Below are 14,838 nucleotides of genomic sequence, written 5' to 3'. Positions count from 1 at the left end.
TGCGATGGAATACGCATCAAGACCCACGTTTCGTATACGGTAGGTAGAATTCAGCACATTGCCCGTCCGATCGCGAATATTAGTCAGATGCGTTACAGCCTCCATTTACGAACGGACGCAGGTGTGCCGTCGGCTATTTCCCGGATATTGAAATGGCTACATAGTGACAGATAAAGCTTCGATAAAGACCGAACACCGGTGTGATCCCCACGACCCCGAGTTACCGCAACTACGGACGCTCATTTTCCGGGGTGAAAACCGTCGGCACAATGGCCAATCATTCATTAAATGGCCAATTCCGATAGAATTCTAACTGCATCTCTCGACCGACCGAAAGAGACAAGGGAAATTACATCCAAAGAGAAACTTCGGACCCGTGCAAATTTCTTTTTTTAAATCTAAGTTCACGGGCGCCCTCCTCTAAATGCCGACTGTTCCTTTTTTTTCCAGCGCAGTCTTGCCCGGATCAGGCTATGCTCTCCCATCTTTTTTTCATCCAACCACGCCCGAGGGAAGGAATGGGCCACGCACCGCTATGCCGTATTTATATATACGAAGTATATTATTCCCTCCGGGGCCCGGAAAATGTGATGTGGAGGGGAAAAGATGGAGGGAGGTGGGGCAGAAGAACAGAAATTGAGTAAATCTCCCCCGGGTTCATCGAACTCCTGTGGTTGGAATAGGGTAGTGGGGCATTCGGTTTCCCGCCCGTCGCACTTAACTTTCCTCGCTCCGAACCATCGGATGCTGCGGCCCGAAGCTTCCGGAAGCATCATCGTTTCGGGAGAGATCTTTTATTACTTCTTTTTCTTCGATTAAGACTCACCGCAAGAGTGTCGGGTTCAGTCAGTTATCACCCTCGGCAAATTTCTGCCGAGTTGACGCACGACGAAACGGTACATTGCAGACATGCACCGGTAGGAGGGGGGATGAGAGAAGGGGGAAATATTTTGAATCCGCATGACATTGGCTCCACTTCTCATTTGCATATTGCGATTAGCAGACACGGTAGACCGGAGACAAATTCCCGATGCCCGAAGTCCTTCCACAAAAGGCAGTCGAAGAATTTTCAAAGAACTACCTGGAATTTGTCACAGCCTAACTTAAGATACTATTGGCGGCTCGTAAGCACTAATCAGGTGTCAAACAGATTTCAATGACTTCACATATAGACGATAAACCAGGATGTAGCAGTCCAAAATCTACCGATACCAAATACCGAGGTGGGATATAAACCGGGTCCATATTGCTTTCTCATCGATCGGACTACATTATTTAGTCATAGTTTATGGTCCAGACGAGCAGTTGTGGTCTGCGGGTCAAAGATGGACCGCCGAACACTTTATTTTGACCCGCGAAGGCGGCATAAAACGCTTGCCTCCAGCGAAAAATGCTTTTACAACCCACTCAAAATTTGTGCATAATTCCTGCAGTACACCTGGCTCGCCAATTAAGATGCATGACCTCGAGCGGGAAAGTTTCCCTCGACCTAAAATACACTGACCTAGGTCGGTAATAATGGGGATAGCTAATCGATTCGCATTAGTACTATCGATCTTGAGGATATTTTACCGTGTTCCGGCTGTTTTGAAACCGCTCTAGTCACCGATGCACCTTCATGAAGCAAATGTACTTAAATGTATCTGAGCCCTCTTGAGAAGGGAATATAAAGGCTTTTACGCATGGTGCTAGAACACTCCTGAGGAATACATTAAGAAACCACGTCCGATGTTGTTCCAATTTAGAAGAGAATGTGATGGACGTTAGTTTAGAGAATTACAAATTTTGACGCGGTTCCAGGTGCGTTCACGCGCATTAATGAATGTGTTATGAAAGCACGACTGTTTTTTTTAACGGTCACGAGAAGAGTTTAGGGTAAAATTCAGGACATGAAATGTGTGAAACAGATGGAATTAATGCCACTGAGAATCGCGCGTGAGAAAACCGGAAAACTTACTCTACTTGGACAAAGGGAACGATACCGGCCAAAAGTTTAAAAAAAAGTTGCTGAATAATTCAAAACTATAAAAGGGGACCGCATGCATAAACCCTGGTGCGCAAGGAAGATTGAACAGAACGCGGTCATTTACACGCTTCCGCAAATCCACCTCCGCAACCTCTGACGGCGAACGTGAGTGATTCGAAACCAGGAAGTGGAGCGCTTGAACGGAAGTGAAATCAAAACAATGCAGCACGGTATGTCGCACGACCCACGGACCAAAATAGGAAGGAAGGATTCCGCTCGAAGCACGCAACGCACGACTTGGGCATTTATCGCCTTACGAAGAAGGAAACGAGGAAGAGGTGCAACGGATTTCAACCACGTCTCGGGGGAAATTGCCTTCGCCCTAGGCAGTGGCGGATCTGGCTGGAAAACATCTAAGGTGGAGAATTCCTCATTCATTGACACATGAACCAAAATAATGCTATCAACTTTTTTCCCGGATTTTTTTTTAAAGGTAATCTACCGGTTAAGGTAGGTTTTTGGATAAACACAACTACCAAACAAATATTTTATTACTCCTAACAAAACAAAAAATCCATCATCATACTCTATATCAGGTCCCTCTTCATCTCTGAGTACTTTCTTTCTCCCTTCATCCCGTCCAACATCCCTATCCTGTTCCTTCCCTTTCCTCTTTTGCCCAACATTGTCCCCTCTATCACAGCCTTCAAGATCCCACTGACGGTCAATACCCCCTTCATCCACTTTTCCTGCCTCCATAGGATTTCTCCCAACAAACCCCTCTTCTCGCCCACCATACCAAGTACTTCTTCATTTGTTTTCTTCCCTGCCCATTTCACCTTCTCCATTCTTCTCCACACCCACATTTCAAAAGCCTCCAATCTACGTCTATACTCCTGCTTCCATGACCACGTTTCCGCGCCGTACGTAGCTACGCTCCATATCAAAGTTTTTATAAATTTGAAAACCATGTTGAAATAGAAAATAATCCCACTAATTTAGAAATCTTAACTCCGGCCTCTGACCAGTTTGTAGATGGATAATGTTATATTCCTCAAGGGAGAAGAAATGGCTATCCCACTTGTATCAGCCCGTGCCCCTAGGCGTCTAGGATAGCGCGAAGGATGCTCCACCACAGTGGACCAAAGACTCAGATCCCAACTACCCCATTAAAATCCAAAACTGCCTCAGCTAAACAATATGCCTAGAGCGAGTTTTTTGCGCACTTCCGTCGCATGCGGGCAGAATTGAAATCGGACATTACGATACATTCATGAAACAAAATGATTTTGGAAAATTTTAGTTATTGGTCACGAATTAGCAGAAGTTAAAATTAAAGCGGAAAATACGTCATTTAATTTGGTTTATAGCATGGTTTCTCCATATTGGGATATGCTGACATCCTTAAAAATAAAAGATTTCCGCCAAAACGATATTAACAGAAATAATTTAGTCTGGGTGAATTCACATTTGAAGCTAATGATTCATTGCACAAATCATATTTAGACAAGAGAAACAACCAGAAATTATGGTGCCAGAAACATTAAATTTGAAAATCCGTTTCTCCCAGACATATTAGCAAAAATTAAGAGTCCCAATCCTATAAAGATATGTATTTCCCATCAATAATCACCTCTATTTGTTCATGAACCGTATCCCTTATACCGCCGACTGGCCTGTAGAGACAAATGCTACAGAATTCAAGATGGGTACGTCAAAATTAGATTTCTCTTGGCATCAATTGGTGCTCTTTAAATTTTGGAAGAAAGGATTAAAATTTTCAATTAGGCCATTTTTAGCACATAGCATCCGTAAAAATGACTGATCATACTTGAATCAATCGGAGTTCGATTTAAATTAAAAACATGTAGAAAAGCAGAAAAACGTACTTGGTTATCATTTAACAGGGGAAGAATTTAACATCACCTCTGAGATAAAATCTTCCACGTCACTTCCTTTGATGCAGCAAAACCCGTCTCCGTCTCAACCGAAATCTGACAACTGTAACAGCATTTAACGAATCAATTTGACTGCGAGTAAAAATAAATAACGTAAATAAAAAGTCCACTATGGATAACGTCTTTACGAATTCAGTTGCAGCTGGGGATAAGTGGAATGGGCGACTCAGGCGACGCAAAATGCTCCCTCCGACAGAAAGTAGCACTCCACGACGGCTAACGGTTCAAGGGCGTACAATTAGTAGCACCAGTCGCCTACGATGAAACGGCCCTATCCGAGTTCTTTCCTGCCCGCCTCGGTCAATGGCGTCGGTCTGCTTTGACGGAGAAAGAACCGCGTTAGAGCTCCCGTCCCAAAGTGGGCGAACGCCACCACTTGGGAGACCAAAGGATTGAAAACTTTACAAAAATCCGTTTCAAAACTCGTAGCGCTCTAGCGTTCTGCTTCGCTTCTAAGGCCTCTTTCCCCCTCTGCGGGGAATTATTGACGACCCGACCCGCCCGACCCCACCGCATTTATTCCGAGTCTTTTTTTTCTAATTCACCCCCTTCTCCCGATCTCGGTCGGCTTCCCTCCCTCATTTCTGCCCCATCCCCCACGCCAAAATTTCCCTAAGATTTCCCCCTTCCCCCGATTATCATACTAAATCACACCCTCCCCCCCCACAATCCCACTCCCGACATGGCGTTCTTTGTAATCACCCTCTCCCCCTTAAGTCCCGAAAATACCCGCGGCCTCTCTCTCTCTCTCCCCTCTCACCTCCACTCCTGTCTCCGTCCCCATTCAATTCTTTCTTCCAGTATTGGAAAGGGTTGGGAGGGATCCAGTGTGGCTAACGCTGCAAAAGGCTTAGGAGCGGAGACTGGCACCGAATGGACCATCGTGAAAGGCCGGAGAGTGACGAAGATTTTTCACGCCCGCCTCACTTGATTGCTCTCCCCTCCGCCCCGTTGAGAAGCACGATGCAGGCGTAGGAAACTGCAGCAGCGCCGTGGTAATTAATTTGCAACTGCTACACCGTCGATCGGTCTTTGCAGCTAGAATACATTTTATTATTTTCATGGAACTATTCCAAATAAATAAAAAAATAGTAGGAGCTGAAAACAGCTGTAAAATATAATACGTATAAAGGTGCAAATTCCAGCGTTGAAAAAAATAAGTCTTTTTCTTTTGAAAATGCACATCAATGGCATGGTTTTATTCATAGCATTACTCGAGTTTAGGTGACTCGACAATGGTGACGTCTATTTCCTATATTTTACGCGTCGTGTTTGTTGTTTGGTACATGGCAAGGCTCCGCCTAGAAGAAAACTGGATGAGAAAAAAATTGGATCGCCAATTTAATGCATCCGACCAGGATAGCTACATTTGGTGTAATGACCTTCGGAAGAGGTGTATGATTAAGGGGAAATAACACAAAATCTTACGAAAAAACTGTTCTTCTCCCGGAACTTGTACAACCTACTCTTAAACGCACGTTAACCCGACGAAGAAGGGAGACGGAGAGAGTGAGAGAAGGGGGGGGGAATTCCGGCAGACCTGCTCTGAAAAGGAAACCTTTGGCTTATCTTATTCACTAGGAATAGGTTAGCGAACGGTTCTGGGGTTGTGGCAACGTTATTTGAGCCGTTTCCATGCTTCTTTGAAGGTTCAACGGGAGGGAATGTTGAGTCTACGGGCATTTATCATCGTTAAAGCGAGGCCCGTAATCGCCGCGCTCACTGAAAGCACTCCAGGAGACGCGAAAATCAGGAACGATCACGGAGTCTTCATCTCCCTTGACACAGGGAGCCTCAAATCCCCGTGCATGTAAAATTGACTGGATGCGACGTGCGCGTCGAAAGATTTGAAGGAGGGCGAGGATATTTTTTTGATGGCGTCGTTACGGTTTCCGACTGAAAACAGGAAACCAGTAAGAAAATAAAATGAATATGAATGTGTGATGCACATGTCAAGGCGACGTCAGCTAAGTGCTCATAAAAACGAATTGCACTCACGAACGTAATATAGTATTCACATAAAAATAATAGCAAGGTACTTATAAACCATCCCACGGGTTATAACATGGATGCGGCGGAAGTTCCTACAAGTTTAGGTAACTCCTAGCGGCGTATTAGCAAGGGATAACTGCTAGCCGGACCACCCTTACCAGATATGTCGATGGCTAGTGAGTAGGCAGACGTAAGGTACTATTCTACGCAGCGTGTACTGCACCATAGTGAGGAGGCTGCAAAGGTATCGAATCCCAGGGTGGGTGAAGAATTTAAGTGATGGTGCCACGCTCAAAACACTCTTGACGAATGTAAAATGAAATCATTATTATTATTGATTCCCATGACATGGACGGAAACAAATGAATACCTCGAACAATGCTTTTCACGGGGAAAAGAACATAAATCAAACGTTTTCAAAATAAAGTTAACCAAATTTCTCACCCCGAGTGGAGAAAGTTTGCTATAAAAAAGCAGAGTAATTTATCAATTCGGCGTTAATTAACACGGGATGATAAGAAGGAAATAATGAATGCCTACGTAAATAATATGTTTACCATTTATATATGTTTTAAACGGAAAATGGACTTCCTCAAAGCTTTTTTTATTTACTAGGGTAGACTGGTTCATTCTATTGTATCTCGCGTGGGATTTACAAAAAGGCCTTAGATGTAGAGATTTAAATAGGAATTAAGAGCTTGACACTGAAACAAGATAAGGATGATTTAAATCCGGAGGTGAAACGTAACAAGCACATAATAGCTGATTGATTTTGTAATAGTTCTTGTATTTTTTCTTAAAGCATATCCACGTGGAAGCTGATGTAAATGTTCATAGAGGTAATAGGCATCTTATGCATAGAGTATTTCTAGAGTTTAATTAATTCATCAAAATAATTATTCATTTGAAGTGCACCCCACATACTACTTTACTTCATCAACTAAAAATATCATTCAATCTTAACTAATCTCAGTCACTACGGGTTATTCCACGGGAGAATTACCCCCTCGGTGACATATTTATTTTAAACAGCCTTCATAACTTACGGTGCTCTCACATAGTACGTAAATCTCAGAGTCAAGAAAAAAATGTAGACACACAAAAACATAATTCTTCTGGTGAAATGAAGGATTTGTTTGAAATTTAAAACGATCAGCTCACGTCAAACTTTTCAAATTTACATGACGTATATGTATTTACGTATATATTTATATATTTACGTAAATATATTTATATATTTACATGACGTATATATTTATATATTTATATATAAATGAATAACACTTTTTGAAAGTCTCACAGACGTAAAATAATAATGAATAACACTTAGCACTAGGGGACACAGACAAAAACAGACAGGAGTTCTGTCCCTCTCTTCCTTGATAAAGGTGGTCACGACCACCGAAAATTCGAAAAATAGTGAGTCTTTTTTTTTGTATATATATATATATATATATATATATATATATATATATATATATATATATATATATATATATATATATATATCTTCATAGTCGGGTTTTGAAGCCTTTTGAAGCGGAATTTCGTGGAGGCCGAAATAGACTATAAGAGCTGTGGGAGTTGGTGTGGAAGGAATTAGCGGGAGGGTCAGTCAGTCTCATAAAAAAGAAAAAAACAAAATAATGAGAAGAAGTCGAGTCAACTAAGTCAGTGGTGTGGACAGACCACTTCCACAGCACAACCCTTTTAACTTTTCCAACCCTAGCTCACTGTAACCCCTGTAAAGAGCTTTCTAACTCTCCATCTCTACCAACCCTCAACCCTATTCTACAAATGACCATCAAAATAATGGACAACCATCTACTTCCTCGTATGCATTCTATCTTTCAATCTCCATCCACAATCCTATGGTAAGGAGCTATCCGATTTTACGGAAATGATTAAGCTCGGCAAGTGAATAATATGCGGAACTTTAATTCCCAGAGGGCAGGGACAATTCTGGATGGTCAGAGGAGAGAGGGGAAGGAAACGATGGGCCTAAACATCGTAATCGGACTGTCCACCCTCCGTGGCACGTTTCAATGCATTACTTTTTTCGTTGGCTTAAAAAACTTCTCCCTGATGGAAAAAATATAAAACTTGCTTTATTTCCGTCGACCAGTAAAAGAAATCAGCCGCTGGGCGTGTCAGGGAGTTGATTAATTCCACTCGTGACATCAAAAGGTGGTCCCTCGTGCGTAGGGACACCGCCCCCCCCTTTCCTGAACGCATGATTGAAGTCTGTTACTGACGCGAATGAAATTGCCGATTACTTGTTAACGATTTCCCCCTCGGATATCCGATTATGCGCTTACGTCGCTTACTTATGGTCCCTAGACTTAAGCTTTCTGGTTGAAATTCCAATTCTTTATCAATTCCAGTTCTGAGATTTGACTAAATTTTGATGGCCTTCGCTACTAATAGAGAATTATGCTGCAAACATAATTTATGCCACGAATGTCTCCGTTGAATATAATTACAGCTTGACCTAGACATTACTCGGTGAATTGACTAACTGAGTAATTTGCTCTCGAGTATATTAACATTTATATGTATTTTTTAAATGAATGCCTGTTTACAAAATGAAAATATTTGAATGGCAGAAATCATACGTGATTTGCAATAATTATTTTTTATACTTAAAAAAATGGCAAGTACTTCATATTAGATAAGATGAAATTGGTAAACCTCATTGATCTTAATGTGTACGATATTTATTTGGTGATTCGTGATTCTTAATCTTTAAATTGCAAAAAACTTGTCACAAGTATTATATTTCATAGTGAAATGTACATTTTCTTGCATCTTAAAAATTACTAAACTCAACTGCTTTTATGGCCAACTTCCTATCGAACAAACAAAAGAATTTATTTGCAATATAACCAGAAAATAGTACCTAAATTGTGTATACATTAGATCATATTTGTCTATGATACGCAACGTGCTTCGTTTATTTAAGCAATAAATGTCAAATACGCGTATGTTCGATAATTTACTCGAGGTTTATTTCATGCGGACGACTTAAAAAATTCAACAAATACGAATATTTTCAAAAGAAAGCGGTTTCAGAAAGTGATTAGGGTGCCATTATTCCACCTAAAACAGTTCAAAAAAGTGTTATACTAATTTTTCAAAAAGGCAACAGATAATCGTAATGTCTCGTGATCCTTGAAACTTAACAGGATTTACTTTAGCCAGTTTACTATTAAAAGAATTCTATTGTTCGAAGTTCTGTTATTAAAAAAACAGAATTTTTCAAGCCGACACCGAGACAGCTTCCATTACATAGTGATTAATACTTCAAAGTTTTCTAATATGATTCCCCTGTTTCAGTCATCGCAGTTTTCTTCGCCCATATATCTGCAGCATCAATGAGTAAGGATTATTACACATGAAATTGTATAGAACCACATTTGTCCCTCTAAAACCATAATCTTCATTCGACGTCTCTCTGCTCTCGATTCCCTTGCCCAAAACCTGCAACATCCTTTCCTTTTCAGATTCACAAGTCCATAACGCAGATGGGGTGAGAGAGAATGCTAACCTTAAAGATTGCTATCATACGATCTAGACATCTCAACGTGTTTTCCCGGACGCTTTTAAGATAAAACGCGATATTCGCCAACCAATTCTGCAAGCTCCGTTGCACAACTCACTGGGAAACGTCATGATTTCGTTTGCTGTTCAGCTAGGAATGAGAGGGGTTACTGGAAGTGCTTGGAGGGGAGTCAGTTTATCAGGACCCTTGGCAAGCTTTTATTGCTTCAAAATTACAAAATGGGGATGCGATCTTAAACTAGGTTTCACATATCGGTCACGAATTCACGGGGTAATTAAATATCATTCCATCTTTAATATCACGCCATCACTCTTCTTAAATATTACTCCATCAAATAGTATACTTGAGGTAAATCTCAAACTTGAGGAAAACTAAGTTTGCCTCATCTAGATTAAAAAAGTTTTTTTAATTTAAAAAAATTAATTAATCTCGATGATTTAACGTTCAAGTTGGAAATTTGACGTAGGAAAAAAATAGAGTCGCAATTGAAATGCAGAAAATTCGATCGCGGCATATCCAACAGTTATTTGAATTTCGTAACAAATCGACAGACCTTGAGAAAATACCTATTCTTCCTTTACCCGCACTCACTTGATCGGCAATATTCCCTATTCAGAAATTCATTAGTAGAAAAGTAACATATTGCAGACTATGATTAAAAATTATCTTTGGCTAGATAGGTCATTAAGTTGCACAAAACATAACTGTTCGATAATGAATTGTTCTTAATTTTCGTTTGTGAAGATCTTTAACAATAGCAAATTTGCAAACAGTTAATAAAAGAATCGCTCATCAAGACTATATCGAAAATATAGATTAGGGGTCAAGTGGGATTTTTAAAAGAAATATATATTCAAACTACCATGCATTAAAAAACCACATTCTCTTAACTCACCAAAGCCGAATCAATCCTGAATAAACTTACAGGCCAACAGCGGCTATTACACTAAGTGTTGCCAAGGAGGCAACTTGGAAGGTTAAATTTTACGTCTATGGAAACAATTCCTAAATGAATTCACTAACGACTATGGCTGAGCTCAATATTTGGATGGTATAGCTGGAAATTTCGAGCCGATTTTACGCCCTATGCCAAATTAATGCTATGCTTATATTTGGCACGGAATTGGTGAAGTTTTCTATTGCAATCGGACGCCATTCCATATGTTTTTTGCATTAATATTTAGATATCGTGATCATGGGTGCTTATCGTTTCACTGGCTGGGTGTAATAAGATTTTTGCGTCGAATTATATTGTAACCTTATGCTATTTACTGGGATTTACGGATGGGTAGTTTACGTGATTGGAATAGGCAACGTACCTTTGCCCCCTCTCGGAATTAGTCGCCGTCCAATTGGGTTCGACCAAATCATCCGGCTTGGTAAAATAAATAAAACAGTAATATTTATAAATATAATTAGAGCTGGGTTTAGCGTTACTACAACAGCAATAATGTTGATACTTCTAACACCAGCCTACTTTCGACGCATGATAATCTGATACTCGATTCTATGAACAGCTGTCACGAACAACGAACCTGTGAATGCCTGGAGCCTAAACATCGCACACTTTGGGGAAATTATTGTGGACTATACCTAGTTAACCTTCTTAGATCGATGAATTCAAATTTACGAGAATAGTCTCATGTGTACCTAAGGATTTATAAGGTTCTTTCCGCGACCTCAGATTTTTCTAGGAGAATTTTAAGCAAATTTCATTAAAAGCTAGAAAATACCGCGGCAAAAATTAAAATACCAATACAGAACGTGCTGGATAAAAATTTTCGCGTTGACTTATGAATCTAAGCGTTCACAGCAATACAATAAATCGCCCGAGAATCAGTCCAAAACAAATAAAATACGTATTGCGAACAATTCTGAAAGAAAATGTCTGCCGAAAAATTTCAACTGATGACTGACTTTGGAGAAAAATTAAGAAAAGAGGTGGCCCTCTTTGTTTCCTTGCTACGCACATTTACGGCATAAATATCCATTTGCTGCATAACCACTCTCATTGGGTACATCACGAGGTCATCTTAAAAGAAAAATATCTCGCTTTTGAATTTTCCAAAGCGTGAAGGGAAAAGTTGATCACAAGTGGTTTATCGCTTGAAAAAATCACTCTCGAATGAAAATAATTTTTTTTTAAATCGTCAGGTCGAGGGTAAAAGTGATGGGGGAATACGGATGAAGCTTAGAGAAACCCTGAACTCATGTTAACCAAGCAAACCATGTAACGAGACGATTGAAGAATAATAACTAAAAGAAATACTTTATGATTAATCAAAGTTAAATCAATTAAATCTCTTAGAATTTTCTAAAACAACTCGGATAGAATTTGCACCTTTGTAAACATGCTAGCATGCGTTAGTAATATGAACCAACAAAATGGCGTAGAATACTACATATGCGGCATCCAAGAAGTCAATTTTAATTCATGCCTAAGTTATTAATACTTTAAAGACAGCAAACAATGAGATGACGTGGTCTTGGAACTAACGGAAAGACTTATTCTCAATAATGATATATTTTTTTAATAAAGGAATCAAGGTAGATTATCGTGAATATTAGTCGATTTAAATGTCTTTTTTTGGCGAATAAGGGCTCAAAACATTACAAACCCACCACTTTCCGCAAGCAAATTACGATGAAATGAAAATATAAATAAAAAGGTAACTTAAAGCACAAAGTCAAAATAAAACGAACGGATATTTTGGGGATGCATGAGAACGGGAAATGATCCCGTAGTTAAGTGCACCTTTCGGCTCTTAGGGACCTGCGGCTTTGGGGATGTAAATCACAACGAAAGGAGCAATGCTTCCGTTATGGAGACAGTTAAAACCGTCCCCCGGTGCGAAATAATAAGTTAATGTGTGCAGGCGCATTGCGGAGTGGTGCTAAGGTGTTTAGCTCAAAATTTTCCCGCCCCGTCTTAACGATCCGTCGGAAAATTAAGCCGAGTGCTTGGGTACTTAGCGCTTGATACAGGGTTGACAAAACGAGTATCACAAAATTCAGGTCAAGCATTCATCCTGCGGAAAGGATTCCCTGAAACATCGGGCGCTCAACCGTGAGATTATTAAAAAAAAACTCGTATTCTCTCTCTCTCATGAGTGTTGCGAAATTCGGGAAATGAGTTCACTCATTCGGGAATTACTTTTAATAGGATTTCAAAGCTGTCGCCGTAATCCGGAGAAAACAAACCGAAATGAATTTTAAAACACGATTGTATGAAAAAGGAAGCTCTTCATACCATTCGATACGGGAAACGTCAAGAATAATGAACACGCATGGATCAAAACAATGCAAAAAGGCGTAACTACCGGAGATTCAAAATAATATTGCAGCCAACATAAGCAATCACCCTAGTAACCTTCACTGATACTGAACATAAATACAGATACAGGAAAATACCGCAAAATTCTGTGGAACATAATAGGTATTGATTGAGCTCTAGGGACTTCAGAGAAGCAGGGGAAACATATTTTATTTTCCCGCCGTCTAATTAACAATAGCAGAGAACTCATTTTCATTATATTTTATTCGTGTCTTATTGGTAATATCGACTATAGCCGATCACGTCCCAGTAATTAGCCGATCACGTTCATTAAATAATTCAGAGGTGAGAATATCTGAACTTTGATCATCTGTGCAAAAATGAATCAGAAAAATTTTAAAAATGACAAAACAGAGTATTAAAATCAGGCAATAGCTTTCCCATAGACGGAAATGCAGCAAATGAAATAGATCCGATGCAAATACAACAAAGCCAATGCAGGTCATTTAAGTAGGACTAAATCACGTAAGACGGAAAGAGTCTCCCGATCTTTACCAGGAATTTCCATTGTTTGCTATTTCCCGTTCCTAGATTTTTCGTACGTTACGTCAACGATGAATAACCGAAATGAAACACGGCTAAATTCGTAGCTTCTAAATGACACCGTGTTTCCCCTCTTCAACAAACCAAGCATGTCCGAGAGTAGAAGTGGAAACCTAATCGCGATGACGGGGGCCGAGAGAACCCGGGAAAATGCCCAGAGGCTCTATGCATAACTAGCGTCTGTGCCCAATTTCGCCGGCAACGGCTGCGGAAACGTCGGCATTATTTGCGCATATGAGGGGGACGAGGAGGTGGGGTGGAGTATTACGTTCGGACCCATTCCAACCCCGCCCAATCCCCCCTAGCTCTCAACGCCTTCACGCTTTCCAAGTTCCCCCGTGCTGTAACTCCCGCCTCCCGCCCCCCTCTTCCGACTCCGGCAGCTGAAAACCGGGGCAACCAATTAAAACTGACGTCGGCATCTCGTGTCTGCCTCGGGTAAAGGTGGAGGTGGACGGAGAGTAGCTGCGGGGGATGGGTGAGAGTGTAGGGGGGGAGGGGGGTAAGAGGAGTACGCAGTCATGTGAGGAGGGTGACATTTGTACTACTCACGGGAGTGTGTATCGTAAGTTGGGAATGGGAAGGGTAATACGGTATTCTAAACATCAACACAATACCTCATAACCCTCGGCGTGGCGGAGAATCGTGAGAAACCAATAATATAAGCACAAATATGCACGTTACGCATAAATATAAAATTAAAAATATGTAAATGCACGTCAAATTAAACACACGAATGCACTGAGACATCATTAAACAATAGTTCGAGTAAACATTAGGTACAGGTAGTAGTACGTATGTTCGAGTTAAGATTACAGTTTTCCTTTTTGAATTATGAATCCAGAGGGTGGTGGCGTATTACTCCTGATCTAGTTTTAAGTATGAATCCTACGAGGGAAGAAGAAATAATCGAACCATCATTTCTGACACGTACGCATCCATGTTATTTTGTTCTCGTGGACAAAGGGTGGTTCATCCTGATGGATTGATGAGAGATGAAGACGGGAGAGGAGAGTATGTCAAAACGGAGAGAGAGACAAAACTATATGGGGGCACTCCCGCTTTTCCAACCCCTCTTCCTCCCAAAGCCTTTGCCACCCCGCGCAATCCATCTATACGACCGCTCACGATTCAAGAACAGACGTCGGGAGGATGAAGAGGAAGGGGAGAGCGGGAGATCTCTCTGTGGTGAGTTCGTTGTGAGGAAGGGGGTAGGGTAGAGAGAGGACGAGATATGAGGGAACGGGGATGGGCTTTGAGGAGATGAGCCCTCGGGAGAGGCAGTGGAGGGTTTACGCTCGTTGTGTCTGAAGGGATTGGGGGGGGGGGGGTAAGGGGGACGGGATTGGCCGATGATGGGAGGAATTAGGTGTGCTCTCGCCACCACATTCGGTCTCCGTACTCTCGAGATGCAACGCCGAGGAGAGCGGGAGGACGAGGAACTACGCCACACGTTATATGAGATACACACACAAGATGAGCA

Source organism: Hetaerina americana, unplaced genomic scaffold (assembly GCF_022747635.1).
Source record: "Hetaerina americana unplaced genomic scaffold, ioHetAmer1.1.p SCAF_7, whole genome shotgun sequence".
Taxonomy (NCBI): Eukaryota; Metazoa; Arthropoda; class Insecta; order Odonata; family Calopterygidae; genus Hetaerina; species Hetaerina americana.
The sequence above is the reverse complement of the archived record's forward strand: the minus strand, read 5'-3'. Positions refer to the sequence as shown.